Here is a 20,133-nt window from a genome sequence, read left to right as displayed (position 1 = left end):
TTCTCAGAATACAATAAAAATTATAAACAGTAACCTTAAGCATCTGCATGATTCTTCAGCACCTTCTTACTTTTCCGATTCTCAACTCCTAGTACTCTCCTCTCATTCTACATCAGTCATACTGGCCTCCTTGCTCTTTCTCCAGATGGTTGGGCATACATGTGCTTTGGGACCTTTGCCCTTGTTCTTCTCTTCTTTTGGTAATTTCTTCCTTTAGATACTCCAGTGGTTTTCTCCTTCACTTACTTAAGTCTTCACCTTAATGTTAAATTTTTGGTGAGGCTTCCTCTAACCAACTCCAAAGTTTCGCACATATATCTGACACTGTCTGTCTATCCCCTCTTTTCTACTGTATTAGTTTGTTTTCACAATGCTGATAAAGACATGCTCGAGACTGGGCAATTTACAAAATAAAGAGGTTTAATTGGATTTGCAGTTCCATGTGGCTGAGGAAGCCCCACAATCATGACAGAAGGCAAAGAGGAGCACATCCCATGTTATAGGGATGGCAGTAGGCAAAGAGAGAATGAGGAAAACACAAAAGCAGAAACCCTCAATGAAGCCATCAGATCCTGTGAGACTTAATCACTACCACAAGAACAGTATGAGGGAAACAGCTTCCATGATTAAATTATTTCTCACCTGGTCCCTCCACAACACGTGGAAATTAAGGGAGTACAATTCAAGATGAAATTTTGGTGGGGGCACAGAGTCAAACCATATCACCTGCTTTATTTTTCCTTTTCAGCATTTATTATCATCTAACATAAAGTACCTTTTGCTTACTTATTTGTTTGCTATCTGTCTCCCTCATTGAAATACAATCCTTCTGATGGCAGAGATTTTGCTTTTTTTGTTTGCTGCTGGATTCCAGTGCTTACAACAGTACCCAGAACCTGACAGTAGTCACTCAACAATATTCAGTCAAGGAAAGATAAGTAAACTTTTCAAAGATAGAGGATATTATTCAGAAAGGATCTTAATTTGCTCTGGAGGGAAATGTCTTCACTGAATAATTTATTCAGCTAGAACCTATGGAATTGCACCACATGAGGAGCACTTGCCAAGACTTAGTCAGAAACTGGTATACATCAAAAAACAGAAGATTTGGTCGAATTTGACTTATAAAACCAGTTAATTCAGTTGAATTTGACATGTGACCCTCCAAATTGTGAAGCTAAATCTAAGCCTCCATCATATTATTCAAAAAATTTATAACATCATAAGATAATTTACAAATGTTTCTTCTCTATATATTGAAATTGTCTCAATCCACTGGTTCATATATTACTTGATACTCTTTACATTACAAAAGCTTTATATGAAAGAAACTTGCATTTAATAAGACCTTGGGTAGCCTGTTTGAATTTTCATCTCGATTACTTTACTAACCACACCAAATTCTTATTATTATCTTTGTAATTTTCTTGTTTATATATAGAAAACTTCAATATTGTATATTCTTCCATCTGGCACTAAAAAAGCAAGACATATTTGCTAGAATGTAAAGAGTATAAGATTGCTTTAATTTGTCATAGATTATCATAAGAAAAAATAAATTTTCCCGTCAGGTACCAGAAAGTTTAAAGACATCTTTACATAAGGAAAGATTCCTGTGGGAATTAGCATTTCCCACCTTATTGCAACTTTGGCTTTTACTGCAAGTGGTGGACATTACACATAAAAACAAAACAGTTTGTTACTTATATTTGCTAATTATAACTCAAGTGATGAGACTTATTAGGCACTCGATAAATATTTGGTACTTCTGAAATTTTTAAAACCTAAATTTGTTTTGGTAAATGTTGAGGGCCTCCTCAGACCTTTGACAGTAAAAAATTAATAGTACTAAACATTGGAAACTTTTAGTGATATTAAACTTCTAACTATCTCTATGAATGTTCATATACATATGTGGCAAAGGGAGGACAGGTAAAGACAAAATCATCTGGGATTTTTATTCAGGCTTATGTTTGAACACCTGTATTTTATTATTTTATGGAAACACGGTAATTTAGGATATGAGAGCAATTGATTTTTTTTCAAAGTCAAATGCAGAATCATGCTAGAAAATTTTAGTTAACACCTATCTTAATAAAGAGTGAATTTTACATAGAGTCATAAAAATAGGAAAATCGAAACATAGATTATTAATTCTTCACAGAGTAGACAACTTATGATGATATATTTCAGTTTATAGGATAAAACTTGAAAAGTTATGATACACTAAAACTTTCGTATTTCTTGTCTTTCACTTTAAGTTTCAGGGTACATATGCAGGATGTGCAGGTTTGTTATATCGGTAAACCTGTGCTATGGTGGTTTTCTGCATTTATCAACTCAACACCTAGGTAGTAGGCCCAGCATGCATTAGCTATTTGTCCTGATGCTCTCCTCCTCTCCTGACAGTCCCCAGTGTGTGCTGTTCCCCTTCCAGTGTCCATGTGTTCTCATTGTTTAGCGCTCACTTATAAGTGAGAACGTATGGTGTTTGGTTTTCTATTCCTGTGTTAGTTTGCTGAGGACAGTGATGTCCAGTTGTATCCATGTCCCTACCAAAAACGTGATCTCATTCCTTTTTATGGCTGCATAGTATCCTATGGCATATATCTACCATATTTTCTTTATTCTGTCTATCATTGATGGGCATTTGGGTTGATTCCATATCTTTGTTATTGTGAATAGTGCTGCAATGAACATAGTACACGTGAATGTATTTTTATAACAGAATGATTTATATTCCCTGGCCTATATGCTCAGTAATGAGATTCCTGGCCCAAATGATATTTCTGATTCTAAATCTTTGAGGAATCACCATACTGTCTCCCACAATGTTTGAACTAAGTTATGTTCCTACCAAGAGTGTAAAAGTGTTCCTATTTCTCCACAGCCTCACCAGTATCTGTTGTTTCTTGACATTTTAATAATCACCGTTTTGACTGGCATGAGATGGTATCTCATTGTGGTTTTGATTTGCATTTCCCTAATCATCAGTGATGTTGAACTTTTTTTCATATGTTTGTTGGCCGCATGTATGTTTTCTTTTGAGAAGTGTCTGTTAATGTCCTTTACTCACTTTTTAATGGGTTGTTGGGTTTTTTCCTTGCAAATTTGCTTAAGTTCTTTGTAGATCCTGGATGTCAGACCTTTGTCAGATGGATAGATTGCAAAAATGTTCTCCCATTCTGTAGGTTGTCTGTTCACTCTGATGATTGTTTCTTTTGCTGTAGAGAAGTTCTTTAGTTTAATAAAATCCCATTTGTCAATTTTTGCTTTTTTGCCATTGTTTTTGGTGATTTTGTCATCAAATCTTTGCCCAGGCCTATGTCCTGAATGGTACTGCTTAGATTTTTTTTCCTAGGGTTTTAATATTTTTGTGTTTTAAATTTAAGAATTTAATCCATCTTGAGTTAATTTTTATATAAAGTGTAAGGAGGAGGTGCAGTTTCAATTTTCTGCATATGGTGAGCCAGTTCTCCCAGCAACATTTATTAAATAGAAAATCCTTTCCTCATTGCTTGTTTTTGTCAGGTTTATTTAAGACCAGATGGTTGTAGATATGCAGGTTTATTTCTGAGTTCTCTGTTCTGCTCCATTGGAGTATGTGTCTGTTTCTGTAACAATACTATTCTGTTTTGGTTACTGTAGCCTTGTAGTATAGTTTGAAGTCAGGTAGTGTGAGGCTTCCAGCTTCGTTTTTTTTTTTTGCTTAGGATTGTACTTGCTATAGAACCTCTCTTTTGGTTTCATATAAATTTTGAAATAGTTTTTTTCTAATTTCTGTGAAGAATGTCAATGGTAGTTTGATGGGAAGAGCAATGAATCAACAAATTGCTTTGGGCAGTATGGCCATTTTCACGATATTGGTTCTTCCTATCCATGAGCATAGAATTTGTTTCTGTTTGTGTCCTCCATGATTTCCTTGAGCAGTGGTTTATAGTTCTCCTTTAAGAGGTCCTTCACTTCCCTTGTGCCTATATTTCTAGGTATTTTCTTTTCTTTTTTTAGTTGTGAATAGAAGTTCATTCGTGATTTGGCTCTCTGCTTGTCTGTTGTTGGTATATAGAAATGCTTGTGATTGCTGCACATTGATTTTGTATCCTAAGACTCTACTAAAGTTGCTTATCAGCTTAGGAAGCTTTTGGGCTGAGTTGATGGGGTTTTCTAGATATAAGATAATGTCTTCTGCAAACAAAATTTGATTTCCTTCCTTCTTCCTATTTGAACTGCATTTCTTTTAGTTAGTCTTCTATTAAGATAACTCACACAGTTAAGAAAAAAAATATCAAAAATGTTTTGGGGTTTACATCTCCTACTCTGGCTAAGAAATGAAAGTTCTTTTGAACAAAAATGTTACTTACCATTTGAATGATTATTAAGACATCAGGATGCAAAACTATAATTTGAGTACCTAAAATTCAATAAAAACAATAGCATTATGGAAAAAGAAGGAAATTCAAACATTCTATCATATCATTGAAAAATGTACCAGATAAAGAGCATTTTTTTTTCTTTTTGTGTTAGGTGATTCACAAAAACACAAAAAACGCTTTATATTTTAAGATTATATTAGCATTTATGTAATTGTCTAATTATTCACAATTTGCTCTGCATTTTTATAAACATTTCTCCCTGGTAATCTTCACATCACCTTGCTATAAAAATTAAACCTCTTCCAGAACTTGGAACACAGCTGTGAAGGTTAAAACCACAGATGTTGAATCACACATCAAGTGATGGGTGGACCACTAACTCCACCTATAATTCTCCCATTTTCTCAACTGGCTAAGAAAAACACTGTTAACATCCACTATGAGCCAAATTCTGTGCCAAAGTGCATAGATACTGGGTACAGAGACAGCCATGGTTTACATTACATTAAATTTATAGGAAAACAGTTGCCAGATCCCCTATTTTTTTCCTCCACTACTCTTTCCTATACTGATTAAAGTTTTCCTGTACCCATTACACCGAATCTCTCATTTTAGAAAACCACTTCAGTTGAAGAACAGAAAGTGATCCTTTTTAATAGGCAAAAGATATAAAATTTTTACAAAAGGGAATATATTTTATTTCAAAAGTCCCATCCATCAAATTATCTGTGCTGGGTATTCAACAGAGTGCTGGAGAGAAAGAAATGAATAAACAAGAGCCTTTTATTAGAAACTAATGGGAGACACAGACAGAATAATTTGAGTCCTAAAAGAAAATATAAGTACTTTCTTATGGGAGAGTGGAGGACAAGGAGTTTCTCTTGTTTATATCCTTAGCAAAGTACCACATAGTAATATTTTAACAAGGATTTGTGGAATTTAATAAAGTAACAATGACTTCTGTATAAGGGGAGCCAGGGAACATCTTAAGGGAAATGGGGCATCTAAATAGTCATCAAAAAGATGCAGCATTAAAATTCCATCTTATTTACGGTTAGTACTAGTAGAATAAAAGTCAGCTAACTGGGGATAATTGTTTTGTTTAACTTTCCAAGTAATACATCTCAAATTTCTAAATTGCTTGAAATCTAATAAACAAACATGACATTGGTGTTATCCCCTGAAAGCAATAAGAAAATGAGCTCAATAAGAAAATAAATCTCAGAAAGTTAATTGACTTATACAGTCTGGGAACATTATGAGCAGATAAGAAATTTTATATTTTTTCAACTTCATCAAGTCTCCTTGTTCAATTCAATGACCATAGACACTTTTAAAAAATATTTTCTAATTTTTAAATTATATCAGGTGACTGTCTCATAAATAGAAACAACTTTAAAATTTCTGCTTAAAAACTTACTTTTAAACATGAAAAACCTGCTTATATCGATATATTTTATTTTGCTGGTGACATCAAAGACTCCACACATTTTTAATCTCTTATATTCTCAGAATTTTTTATAGCAAACATTTTTGTACTGGTTTCCAAAGAGAGGATACTTAGGAAATTTCAACATAATAGAAAGTTGATCAGAAGTAGGCCACTTGCAATTCTTCAGAAGTATTTCTGGCCGGGTGCAGTGGCTCACTTCTGTAATCCCAACAGTTTGGGAGGCTGAGGCAGGTGGATCACCTGAGGTCATGAGTTCGAGACCAGCCTGACCAACATTATGAAATGCCATCTCTACTAAAAATACAAAAAATTAGCCCAGCATGGTGGTAGGTGTCTGTAATCCCTGTAATCACACCCACTCAGGAGGCTGAGGCAGGAGAACTGCTTGAATCTGGGAGGTGGAGGTTGCATTGAGCCGAGATCACACCACTGCACTCCAGCCTGGGAAACAGGAGCAAAATTCCATCTCAAAAAAGAAGAAGAAGAAGAGGAAGAGGACGAGGAAGAGGAAAAAGTATTTCTGCTTAAACTATCACCTAAGCATGCGGGATTTTCTCTTCAACTGAACCATTCTTCAATGACATAGACTAGGACCTAAATAATTTCTCTATTTCTAGTTTCTAGAACACTTATTAACATGTGCTTAATTGATGTTGGATGAAATCATATCCCAAGTTTCCTATAATTAATTTATCATGTTCAAATATATTATCATAATATCATCTCCAAGAATAAGGAAGGAATATATGATAAACTGCTGAATCATTTCACTAGGAATTTTATCTGATACAAATTGGAACCACCAGGGTGTGAGAAATTAGTTGCTGTGTCCAATGTAAGAATTGTAGTCTTTTCCTAATATGTGTACCTATTTATTGGATTTCCAGATAACATCTCTAAGAGAAAAATTCCTCCTGATGTTTGTAAAGAGTGTTTATCATATTCATAAAACTGTTTATTTAATAAAAATCCCTCCTATTCTGAAACCCTAAGGTATCAAGTTAGAAAGCTTCAGCATTGAAAATAGTTATCAATAAATCAGCTGATAATTTGAGATTTGATTTTAATACACAAGAAGAGAAGTTGACTTTAAATCCCTCTGCCCCATAGCTAATTCCTTAGGCTCTATAATCTGGTCATGGTAGGAAGTTGTTCTAAGGTAGAAAATCTTGAACAAAATCTGTCTGTTTTTCCTCAGAAGATTATCAATTAGCCTATTGACTCCCTTTTCTGCATAATTAAAATATTTTCTCGGACAATTCAGATTCAACTTCCTGGCAATATAATCATTTCTCTACCAAGTACCTCTGTCTAATGGTTAGTTTTAGCCTGAGGAATAATATGAATAGACTAGAAGAGATGTCGTGTTTAGAAACTCAGCCAAAGTAGCCATTGTACCTAATATCAAAATTTTGTTAATTCATCATGTTAAGCTCTTGCAATTATCATTTTTATGACTGGTGACTTTTTGTAGTTCAAGTTAATAAAAAATTATGGGTCGATTTTGTAAAGGTTAGGAAGAATCTTTTTATTGATGGAGAATTGTAAATCAATTACATATTATATATTATATGTAAGCACATATGTACATACATATACTATATAATATGAATCATATGTACCTATATATATATATATATATATATTATGTAACATATTATATATACATAAACAATTCTCACACCCTGGTAGTTCCAATTTGTATCAGATGAAATTCATAGTGCGAGTTAACTATGGGGCAATATATAATGTATATATAACATATATTATTTATATGGGTACATATGATTTACAATTATATGTAATACAATTGTTACATATATAATATAAATGTGTAAATATTTTTTTAGATAGTGTCTCACTCTGTCACGTGGACTGGAGTGCAGTGGCATGATTATAGCTCTCTGTAGCCTAGACCTCAAGGGCTCAAATCACCCTCCTGTCTCAACCTCTGGAGTAGCTGGGGCTACAGGAACACATCACCATGCCCAGCCATTAAAAGTAATGGCAAAAACTGCAGTTACTTTTGCACCAACTTAATAATGTTTTTGTGCTTTTTGTAGAGATGGAGTCTCACTATGTACCCAGTCTGGTCTCAAACTCCTGGGCTCAAGCGATTTGCCCACCTTAGCCTCCCAAAGTGCTAGGATGACAAGTATGAGTCACTGTGACTGGCACCCTTATTTTCATTTACATACTTGGTATATAGTTTGAGAACTATTCTCAAAAATATTTAGTGCTGAATTTTATATTTTAAGTTAAAAAAAGACATTGATTTCATGACAATAAAACACTAATAAAAAGACTTCAATGCATTAACATTCAGGCTTAACTGTCTTCACATTCTTATCATTCTGAATGTATCTGCATGGTTCTCGAAAGCTATCTTGAAGCTGGGATGAGTGTGAGCAAACCTGAGTAAACAGACATTCAGGATACACAACCCAACTTTAATCAGAGTCATTCTGCTTTTATAATGATTTGATTTTGAAGTAAAATTTTCTGTGAAGAAAGTATCTGGTAGCTTAAAACACAATAATAATATACTGGATATTTTGGTTGATTGCTAGGTATGAGTTATCTAAAGCTACTACATTCATCTTTTCCAAAAGTATTGAATCTTGCAGTGTTGTCAATTCTTAAGGAAAAAGAAATTGGAGAATGAGGGGCAGTAGGGGCTTTTCATTGGATAGATCCTATATTCCTGATACCATCATTTATCATATTGTCATGTTCTCTGTTACTGTGACTGTAAGTTAACTCCAATATCTTGCAGGATCTGAAAGTTACTCTGTGATATTAATCAGTTTATCCTATTAATAGAGACATAAAGATCTTATTTGCACCTCTCTGGTACATCATTAGTGAGACCAATTTTCAAAGCATCATTGTCCAATAGAAATATAATACAAGACAATATGTCAATTTTTTAAATAATCATATTAAAAGAAAAATGTGTAATTAATTTCCACAACCTGTTTTATTTAACTCAATATAGCCAAAATTTTATCACTGCAACATTTAATCATTAACTAGGGTAAGTTCTCAGACTGTTCCCAATATCAGATCTCACTCTGTATTTCAATAAAACTTTATTAATATGAACTGAAATTTGATTGTCATCTAATTTTTATGTGTCAGAAAATATGATTCTTCTTTTTCTTTTCTTCAACAATTTAAAAATGTCAAAAACCATCCTTAAATCACGAGCCACAGAAAAGTAGGCGACAGGCTGGGTTTTGCTCTCAGGTTCTGGTTTGTGGGTCTCTGAGCTGACACATTAGTGGGTACTTAATTCATAATACTTTAAAAAATTATCTTGACTTAGTTTAATACCAACCAATGAAAACTAGGTTCAAATTAAAATTCAACCTGTAGCCAAACTGAAGAATTTAATAAATTTTCTTTTGATTTTTGTGATAATGAATAAGTGAATAAATTCCATAAAAACTTTGTTTATTCTAGAAAATCACGTTGTCCTATTTTGTAATTTTCCTACAGCTCCGTTCCTGTTGTGGAACCAACTAAATGATCCGGACATTCCACATCTTTTTATACAGTGGATTTGTAGTTTATATTTATATTCTCTTTGGAGAATATACCACATTTAGGTGTATTCATTCTGGTCATTCTTTTTGGAAAGTTGCAAATATACACTTTGCCTTTAAATATACTCATATGTTGCATTAGATGAACTGATTCTAAAAACACTTAGAACTTGTGTTTACATTATTTATTTTGGGTAGTTCAGTATTGCCAACATTTATTAGGTATAGAAAATATGCAAAGATATTTCTAGGTAGTGATGCCAATGTTCTATGATCCAGAAAAATTAAAAACTCACCTTTTTCATGAATTCTAAATTGAAGAAAATTGTCAAATAAAAACTATCATACTATATAAATAAGTCTCCTTATGCCCACTTATTTAGCTGTCTCTATTAATTCTCATTCCAAACAAATGAAAGAAGTTTAACATTAAATTAGGCTTTAATTTTAATTTTGAACTTGTTAGAGTCATATTTCTTTGTGAAGACTAAATTGCTTTAACATAGTCATTAAAACATAATTTTTCTTTTTACCAACTATTTCTAGGGTTTATCAGAGTCTAATAAAACCCAATAGATTAATTAGTCATGACCTGAAGTCATAATTTAAAATATTAGAACATTATGTTAATATATTATTACATCAAAAACACATTTAACTGAAGTCCAAATGAAATGGATTCTCTATTATTAGAACTTTAGAATAATATCTTCAAAATCAACGTAAAATGTGCCATTTTAAAATACCTTAAATATCATTTTATGTTTCTCTTGGGAAATTGAACATATAATTTACTTCTGCCTACCTTATGCTATGCAGCAATTCATCTTTGTTTCATACTTGTATTGGGAAGAAATGTTAAATAATTGTTTTCTTTGTTTATTCTTATTATTCTTCAACTTTATGTTGGTCTTTGAGTTAATTTTGAATCTTCCAGCTATACAGGTTGTTGTGATAAAACACACTTTTTAGTAATGTTTCATTTTTTCAAAACCCATCCCACACACTGCTTCACTTGCCTGGGATCTTTTATGTGCACAATGATGAAAAGACCTCATGCCTTGTGTTCTCGTTTTGCCTTATCTAAAAGGTAAAGGAAGATAAATAGATCCCACAATTTGACTGTCCCATGGATTGATCTCTGTGCGAAAAGGATTTAGATTAGAAGACAAATTATACAGATTCGAGTCTTAGAAAATCTGCAGCTACAAATACATGATTAATATTGACTCGTAGGGTTTCAGAAGTTTCATAGTAGAGCTATTCTGTACACTAAATGAAAGAGTCATTAGTTCTCTTGAACACAAGATTCTTCCGAGACAATTAGCCTTAAGTTATTAACCAAAAATGGTACTAACATCTATTCTAGATTCAGATAATGACAGAAATAGGGCTGCCTGAAGCTGATTATTTTGCCAAAATCAATTGACATAAGAACTTTATAACTGAAAGAGACAGGAAAAATTCTGTGTGTGGTACAATTGAGTTAAAAACACTTTGAGATTTGAGTGTTCTTTCTTCTTTGCTTTCTCACTACTATTGAGTTACTCTAAGGAAATTACTGCAACTATAGTAAAACCAAATATTGGCTTACTTTACATGAAAGAGCTTTAACTTTTCTTGTAAGTAGGATGAAGTAGTCAATGAAGGGCAAATCCCTCACAAATAAAAATAAGAAATAATAGTATATTATGGCCATATTATAGTAAAGCTATCAGAGAATCATGGAAGCAAGAAGGACCAAAGGAGCACACTTCCTGAGAGCAGAGAACAGAGAAGCTCTCAAAGTGCACCAAAGTTGTGAAAATACTCCTGGGAGAATTAGCAAATTTAGGTGCAAGTTAGACAAAGATAAAGCTTCTTTAATAGACCTAGAAAGAGCCATTATTGAGAAACCAGTAGAGATTTGAATGATTATATAGGGCTGGAGTAACAAAATCAAATACTCAAGGATCCTCACAAGCACCACTGTTTTTAAGAATCCTAAATTCTGAAGAATTGAGGGTTAGAAAGTCAAAAGACTCAGCCAAACATTGCTGAAAAGCAAAGTATATTTCCCTCTGTCTTTTTAGCCTCAGGAGGTAAGATCATTCTAGATTTTTATTGAAAGACATGCAGGCCATGTTCTAGCAACTTACTAAACCAGGAGTATTTTGAATTGTATCAAAAGTGGAGCCCGGGTTTGAGCCAGTTCACTGCATGTTTTGAATAAAGGGATCAGTCCATAAATTTCCTGCCTAGCAGAAGAAAGGACAAATTATGTTTAGTAAGAGCTAAATTATCCTCAGTCACTAACATTTTTAATACAAAATATTCATCATTAAATTTAATGTTTAGAGACATTTAAAACAAACTGGACATCAGACTGATAATCAAGGGCATAAAACAGATGATAAAAGGATACATTAGATGATCCAGATGTTGGGATTAACACCAAATGCCTTTAAATAATAACAATATTGAAAAAGCTAAGGAAGATTAAAGAATAAATAAAAACGTATATTAAAAAGGCTAATTGCAACAGAGAATGAGAATATATAAAAATAATCAATTGGATATCGTTGAATTAAAAGGTAAATATCTGAAATTAAGATGAGTGGTTGGGTTTACCAGCTGATTAGACAGAAGAGAAAACAGCATTAGTCAACTGGAAGACATATTCACAAAAAATATATATGTTGAAGCATATAGAGAAAAAAATAATAAGATAAGAAACCCATGGAATATAATTTAAACATCCAAAATACCATTTGGAATGAGAGAATGATTAATAAACAGATAAATAGCCAAAGATGTTTTAAATTAGTGAAATGCTTTAACACATTGTTTACAAACCTCAGCAAAACCCAATCAAGATAAACGTGAAGAAAATACGACTTAGGAACAACAGAGTAAAACTAAAAAGAAAAAGAAAATATTAAAGCTGCTAGAAAAAAATACTATCTTCATCTCATCTGACTCCTCACAAAAATTACGGAAACTAGAAGAAAGTGAAATGTTATCTTTGGAAACTTTAGTCTTCATTCTAAATTTTTTTTTATGAAACAATGAGATAAATTTTACAAGAATAAAGTAAGCAGTTCATCAAAATAGGACAGGGAAATAATAAACAAATCCTTTTGCGTTGCAAAGTCTGGCATGTAAAATTTCAGTAGGATAGGCAAAATTGAAGAATTCATTATGAGTTTTCTGAATAATGTGATTATCAATGTCCTTAAAAGGTAAAGTGAGAGATTTACACTTTTTATTACCAAATACTTTTTTCATAAATTCTGGCACAGTGTAGTGGCTCCCACCTGTAATCCCAGCACTTTGGGAGGCCAAAGCAGGCAGATCACAAGGTCAGGAGTTCAAGACCAGCCTGACCAATATGGTGAAACCTTCTCTCTATTAAAAATACAAAAATTAGCCAGGTGTGGTGGTGTGCACCTATAGTCCCAGCTACTTGGAATGCTGGGGCAGGAGAATCGCTTGATCCTGGGAAGCGGAGGTTGCAGTGAGCTGAGATTGTGACACTGCACTCCAGCCTGGGAGACAGAGCAAGACTCCATCTCAAAATAAAAAAAGAAGAAAAATAAACTGAAAAATGAATTTATAGATGCACATAATAATTGCATAGTTTACCAAATTTTTAAAGGATTTGTGACTGATTCAAGCAAAATTTACATAGATTTAAGTAACAATCATATTAGCATGAGTTTGTTCCATAAGAATCTCCCTTTTAATATATATAAAGTTAATAATTTTTATCTTTCAAAGATTTCTGGCTTCTAATTGTTAGCCCATTTTTCTCATCAGCCTGTTTAGTGTTGTTCATAGGTGAAATTTCCTTTGCATAACTTGCAACCATGCCATCCCCTAAAGTTCTGTTCTGGGCATGTTCCATGATCATTTTCATTACCTTTGTAGTGTTTTTCTCACACAATTTTATGAATCATCAAAATTCTAAAAAGCTAAATAAAAATATTTCTGATTCAATTTATTCTTTTCTGATTTAGACATGTATATTTAACTACCGCATATCTCCTTATTGATGTCTCGCGGATAGCTTAAATTTGTTCAGGCTGAATTGAGATTTTGATTGCTCCCCACTTTTTGATCCATGGCTCTACTAATTTTGATTCTCTTAAATTTTTTGTCTAGATTACTGGCTCCACCATCATCGTGTCTAACTTCTGTTAATCCTTTCTTTTTTATGTCTTTTCTCATTCTTCCTTATATTGTGACTGCCTTCTTTTAACATTTCTCTGCTAGAATAAATGCATGATCTCTGACTTTCTTTGTGAATCCCCCCACCATGATCCTTAGCAATGTAGAATAAACACAGGTATCTAACTATGGCACTCTAGTGATTAAAATGATTCAGTGACTCCTCATCACATATAAGGAATAGGTTGAAATCCATAATAATGTAGACAAAGTCCTGCATGATCTGTTTTTTGACTGCCTTTATCATTATACTTTCTGATATTGCCCACGACACCCTACCGTCCAGGCTGTAGCACTTCTGAATGTTTTGTTGGTCCCCAAAGCAGCCATGCTATTAAATATACTACTTAATTAATGTTGCCCTTTCTGCTCAACTACAAAGTGAATTCAGCAACCAATTTTCCATGAAGATTTTCTGGACCACTATTGCCAAAACTACTCCCAAACACTGTGCTTGTGTATGAGTTGCTATCACATACTAAAAAGCTTTATTTCACTGACAAATCTGTCTCTCTGTATTTAAATCATCTAAAGTTTATGGACTGTTTCTGACTCACAGTTTATCCATCTTCAATACAATGTATAGCAGCTAGTAAATGTTTACTGAATGTTTGAATGAACACCAAGTTACTTTTTTAGGTTATATTGATCTTATTTCTTCCAAAACATATCCAAACCCTTAATATTATAATATAGCAAATACACAATTTCATCTCCATAAAAAAAAGTTAAAAGAATGAAACCAACGTATTTTGAACACGTTTGACCTCAACTATGGATGATTAGTATTTTGCTCAAGTTTTTTTTTTTTTTTTTTTTTTTTTTTTTGAGACGGAGTTTCGCTCTTGTTACCCAGGCTGGAGTGCAATTGCTCGATCTAGGCTCACCGCAACATCTGCCTCCTGGATTCAGGCAATTCTCCTGCCTCAGCCTCCTGAGTAGCTGGGATTACAGGCACGCACCACCATGCCCAGCTAATATTTTGTATTTTTAGTAGAGACGGGGTTTCACCAAGTTGACCAGGATGGTCTCGATCTCTTCACCTCGTGATCCACCCGCCTCGGCCTCCCAAAGTGCTGGGATTACAGGCTTGAGCCACCGCACCCGGCCAAGTGTTTTTTTTTTTTAATTGAAAAATTTTTGTCTCATAGGAGCTCAAAATTTAGATATTTTTATTATTTTTTCTATTGTATGCTGTCCCTTGAAAATAAAATTAACAAAATAAAAAATAGAATGATTTAGAGTACACATTTAAATACTTTTAGACAATATGACTGTTATGAAAATCTATAGATTTTTATAGTGTTTATTTTTACAACCAAATAATTTAAACATTTTTTTCATTTACTACAATGATAGTAGCTGTTAAGAATACAAGCTTTTATGACTTAGAGGTGACTCTTTTTTTTATTGGATTGATGTTATCTAAACTTGATATGTTCATAGATTTCTATTCCATGAAGGGTAAAGCAATAGTGCTTCTCATATATCATTACATCAAAGTGGACATTTTCTTTTTTTTTTGTTGGGGGGGGGACAGTTTCTCTCTTGTTACCCAGGCTGGAGTGCAATGGCGCGATCTCTGCTCACCGCAACCTCTGCCTCCTGGGTTCAGGCAATTCTCCTGCCTCAGCCTCCTGAGTAGCTGGGATTACAGGCATGCACCACCATGCCCAGCTAATTTTTTGTATTTTTAGTAGAGACGGAGTTTCACCAGGTTGACCAGGATGGTCTCGATCTCTTGACCTCATGATCCACCCTCCTCAGCCTCCCAAAATGCTGGGATTACAGTCGTGAGCCACCGGGCCTGGCCTAAAGTGGACATTTTCTAAAAAGAAATAGAGTGTCTGCAATAATGCTAACATATTATTAATACCTGCCAAATTTCTTCAGTTCTCAAATTAAAACATGGACATTTAAATTTGTACATTTAAAAAACTGTACATGCCTACAGAATAAGTCATTTCTTTTGGAAGATGATACAATCCTTGCAATATAGTTAAATGATAGAATTTTAATACTAACATATTATTGAAAAATAAGTCATTAAACTATAAAAGTTTTTTTGTTTATTATAAAACTAGAAATTAAAAGAAGTATAGAGAAGAAATTCCAACATACCTAAGTATGAATCTTGAGTAAACTTCCTCTTTCATATTCTTTTTGAAAAATAAAATATATATTGATGTGTGCTCTATTTTTAAAAATTAATATCAAAACAGGCATTTCATTTTATTATTAAAATGCTATTGATCAATATATTCTTTAAAAGTTTGGCATACCGTCTTTAGGATTTTTACATTATGTCGTATTCTTAAAACTTATTCCCAATTTTCTTGTAAAAATTTGATATCTTGTCAAAATTCTGGATTTACAAAATGGCTTAAGAAGCTTTATTTTCTAAAATTATGTATAAAGCATTGAAATTAAATTTATAATTTGAAAAGTTCTCGAGCAGAATCCTGCCATTTTTAAGACAATACATTATTGATTTACTCAGTTTTCTTCACATTATTGAGCTAAAAAATTTTATACTTCTATTGTGAAATCTCATAAATTATACTTTTTCAGAAATGTACTATAATGGAAATTTTCAACTATGTTAATATATATTCTCCCATAATTAAAGATAATATACCTTTATGTCATATAAACTTTCCAGTTTATCATTTTTGAGAATGAGAAAAAAATACCATTTTCTATTTTTCTCTCATTTTCGAAACAACTTGGCAACACTTGTAGTACTAAACTTTCTAATATCAGGTTTACAAATTATTTATAAATTACATTTTTGGTTCTTTATTAATATATTTACTTCAACACTTATTTTCAATTTTTCCCTTTTCTATTATTTTCTGCATGTTTATGTTTTTATTATCAAACCACTTAAACTGTTATTTTCATATATCATTATTTTTTATTTCAAAATGAAATAAAAACATAGAAAATACAGTTTTTAAAATAAATAAAACTAATCTCAAAGTTTTCACACAGGATTTTTCTTATCACTGTAATTTTACTTTGTTTTCTTTTTCACGTCAAATATTCAGATGTGAAAGAGTGTTTTCGAGGTCGTCTGTAATATATGTTAGGTAGTGTTGGAGAAAGGGGGGTTATGTCCAGTGTTCTGTAAGCACTGTTTAGACTTTGACACGTATTTTTAATAGCATGGTTAGAGAATGAAGCTTTTAATTTTCCCTGTCTTATACTTAGCAATGTTTTATTTTTAGCCTTGTGAAATAACAATTTTTTCAAAAAATAATTAATGAATACTTGAAAAGAAGAAGGTATCATATCATTTTTGGGAAGTTCAAAGGCAAACATGACTTCATTCAGCCTTAATTTATTGTTCAAATTTTCTATATTCTTTGTAATTCAATGCAACACAGATATATGAGATTTAACGATGTTTCTCGTATTTCTTTATTTTTCTTCCTTTCTTCTATATTTAAATGAATGGGCTGCCTTCCTTTGAAACAGATTTATGACTTTTAAACTGAAAAAATGCTTTAGAGACATAAATTATGGCCATATCATGTAGAAACAAGAGCAAGGTATATTTTCTCTTTCTCAAAGTTCTACTTTTGTGCCAAATTTTCTGCAACTTTACATCAAAGCTATAATTTCCTCATAATTTTTATCACCTTTTTTTAAATAGTTCTTTTAGGGAGTTTATTGAGTTCGTCTTTTATATAATACTTGATTTTCTATACTGGTATTTTCTGCTTATACTGTATGTTCTGCTTATGTATCAAATAACCCTAAAACTGAATGGATTAAAATATCAACAATCATTACATTTGTTCATGACTCTGCAGTTTAGACAGGTCCAGGTGGGAGTTGCTAGTCTTTTTAATCATAGCTCTCTATAGGGTGCACCAATGGCCTGGGGCCTGGGATAGCTGGAGGGCTGATTAAGAAATATTTTATTTTTATGAAGTTTCTGGGCTGTTTCAAGTGATTTTTCTACATGGTCCGTTCAGAATGGCAGTCTCAGAACAGTTGCACATGGCAAGTAGGAGTCAGGAAATGGAAGGTGCCAATCTCTAAGGATCTGGACTCAGAAACAGGCAAAGCATTGCTTCCTCACTATATTGAGTTGGTCAGGCTATCACAAAGCCTGTCTATACAAAGAAAGGAAAAAAACATCTATTTTTAACCTATTACACCATTCCATTGTTATTCAGATGCAGCATCACTGTTAATAATTTAGAAAGCCCGTTTTTCATGTCTAAATAGTTCTTCCCTAGCCTGGATTATTCCCTTGCTTGATGGCTTCTCTAAGAATTTTTGTCAGATTGTTGCTTCCTTCACAGTTGGCTGCAGAACACTTTCACAGTATTGTAGTATCTTTGAATTACAAAACCCTCCATGTCTAAGAATATGTTGAACGTGAGACTCCTGTTGCAACAGACATGGGAATTAGAAGCTGAAGCCAAGGAAAAAAATCCACATATATTATAAAAGTGGTAAAAAGACATTGGGAACTAAACTCCCTTCCCAGGACTCAAGAATTGGTTGAACATGACCCAAAGCTCTGTTGACATTCTATTAAACAAACACCAAAAAAAAAAAAAAAAAAAGAATTGGTTGAACAATCTATGCCATCTTAAACCATTACCCAATACAACATAGATTTTTGTCTATAAACATAAAGGCCTAGGGAAGAAAATAAAAGGTTAGAATTACAGAGTTCTTAGTAGGAGGAAAATAGGAGATGAAGGGGGTTTCCTATCATTACAGGCCAAGAAAATAGGGTTCCATGCGAATAAATCATGGAAAACAGGATGCCCCAAAGAAAGACTGTCATATTATTCAACAACTAGATGCTTAGTGATTATTTAATCTCTGCATTTACTCTAGGAATAATTTTTGAATGGTGTATTAGTCCATTCTTGCACTATTAGAGAGAAACACCTGAGACTGGGTAATTAAAAAGGAAAGAGTTTCAATGGGCCCACAGTTCTGCAGGCTATATAGGAAGTATAGTGGATTCTGCTTCTGGGAAGGCCTCTGAAACCTTACAATCATGGCAGAAGGAGAAGGAGAAGCAAGCACGTTTTATGCGGCCAGAGCAAGAGCAAGACAGAGAGGTGGAAGGTGCTCACTAATCACTTTTAAACAACTTGATCTCACAATAACTCACTAACTCACTATCACTATCATGAGAACAGCATTGAGGGGCTGGTGCTAAGTCATTTGTGAACACCACCCTCATGATTTAATCACCTCTTACCAGGCCCCACTTCCAACACTGGGGATTACAATTCAACTTGAGACTTAGTAGAGACACAGAGCCAAATCATATGAAATAGAGAAGAGTGCTGCAAGGAGGAAAAAACTTGTTTTATGTTTGTACATCATTGAATTCATACAGTTTAATAAACTGCATATATTTGCCAATATTGAAGTAAATAAAATACTTGAGTCGGTTTATTTTGATAATAAGTGTGGATCTCCATTCAAAACTTTCACAAAGAAATTTTCATGTTTGGGTGACCTCAGATGAAAGTGAGACTCTTAGTAGGATATCATTTGAGAATTCAGCCACCCAGGAACATTGCTGGAGAGAATTAATTTTGGTAATGATTGTTTTAAAAATATTCTTGTTTCTTGATGGTGATAGAGATCCAGATAATGTTTAATGAGGGCTGGGCAGTTAAAACCTTTCTGAATTAATGGGGTATCATTTGAAGGAGCCTACTTAGGGTTTTACTCTTAATACTGACTAAAAATACCATGTATTCAAAAGAAAGTGGAAGAAGTGGGATTGTGTAAAATGTTGCCAATTTGTGTTGTAGTGATTTATTCTTTTTATTTGATTTGATTCGAAATGGCATCTTTGACATTGTATCTAGCAGAAACTCTACTAGTTTTCTGGTATATGGGTGATATTTTTCTTTAGCTATCTTTGCAGCATGAACGTTTTCCCTCACATTTTCATAATCTGTAGACAATTTTAATGGGAATACTGGATACAGGATTAAGAACCATATCATAAGCCCATGAATCTGATCTTATGCTTTTGATTTATATTTAAGCTATATCCATTTATCTTTTGGGAACAAAATACAAAAATGAAAATACTTGAAATTATAGTGTTTTGTTAGCCAGACACTAAGACATTATGTCTTAGCTGGACCTGAGAAAAATATCTTTCTAAACTACTTATTATTAATGGTATAAGTTACTTCTGTATACATTTTTTTCATGTTAGATAATGTGCTGATGTTATAACAAAGTTTGAGGAAGGTATATCTCATACAAGAATGTAAAAACCCAATCATCATGCTTATGAACTGCAAAAGGATTCCCTACACATTTTAAGCTAAATATAGATGATTGATAGATGGATGGATGGATGGATGGATAGATACATAGAGACAAAATTGCAGTTATTTTATTTGTGTGGTATCGGTTTTAAGATAAAATGGAAAACACCATATGAACAAAAGGAAGAAGTCATCTGAAATAACTAAAGAAAAAATGAAAACAATAATTTTTGAGAACATGAAATAAATTTTCTGAAGTATAGCTAAGTTCATACATA

At 32.9% G+C, this 20,133-nt stretch overlaps 1 non-coding gene across 1 annotated transcript; it reads right to left on the bottom strand.

Moving 5' to 3' along the window:
- Window positions 1–19,789: 19,789 nt before the first annotated feature.
- On the bottom strand, window positions 19,790–19,894 carry LOC118148716 (small nucleolar RNA U13). Its single transcript, XR_004735632.1, has one exon. It is a non-coding gene; the product is annotated as a small nucleolar RNA U13 (small nucleolar RNA).
- Window positions 19,895–20,133: the final 239 nt, after the last annotated feature.

This window comes from Callithrix jacchus, chromosome 16 (genome assembly GCF_049354715.1).
Source record: "Callithrix jacchus isolate 240 chromosome 16, calJac240_pri, whole genome shotgun sequence".
NCBI classification, from domain to species: domain Eukaryota; kingdom Metazoa; phylum Chordata; class Mammalia; order Primates; family Cebidae; genus Callithrix; species Callithrix jacchus.
The sequence above is the reverse complement of the archived record's forward strand: the minus strand, read 5'-3'. Positions and strand labels throughout refer to the sequence as shown.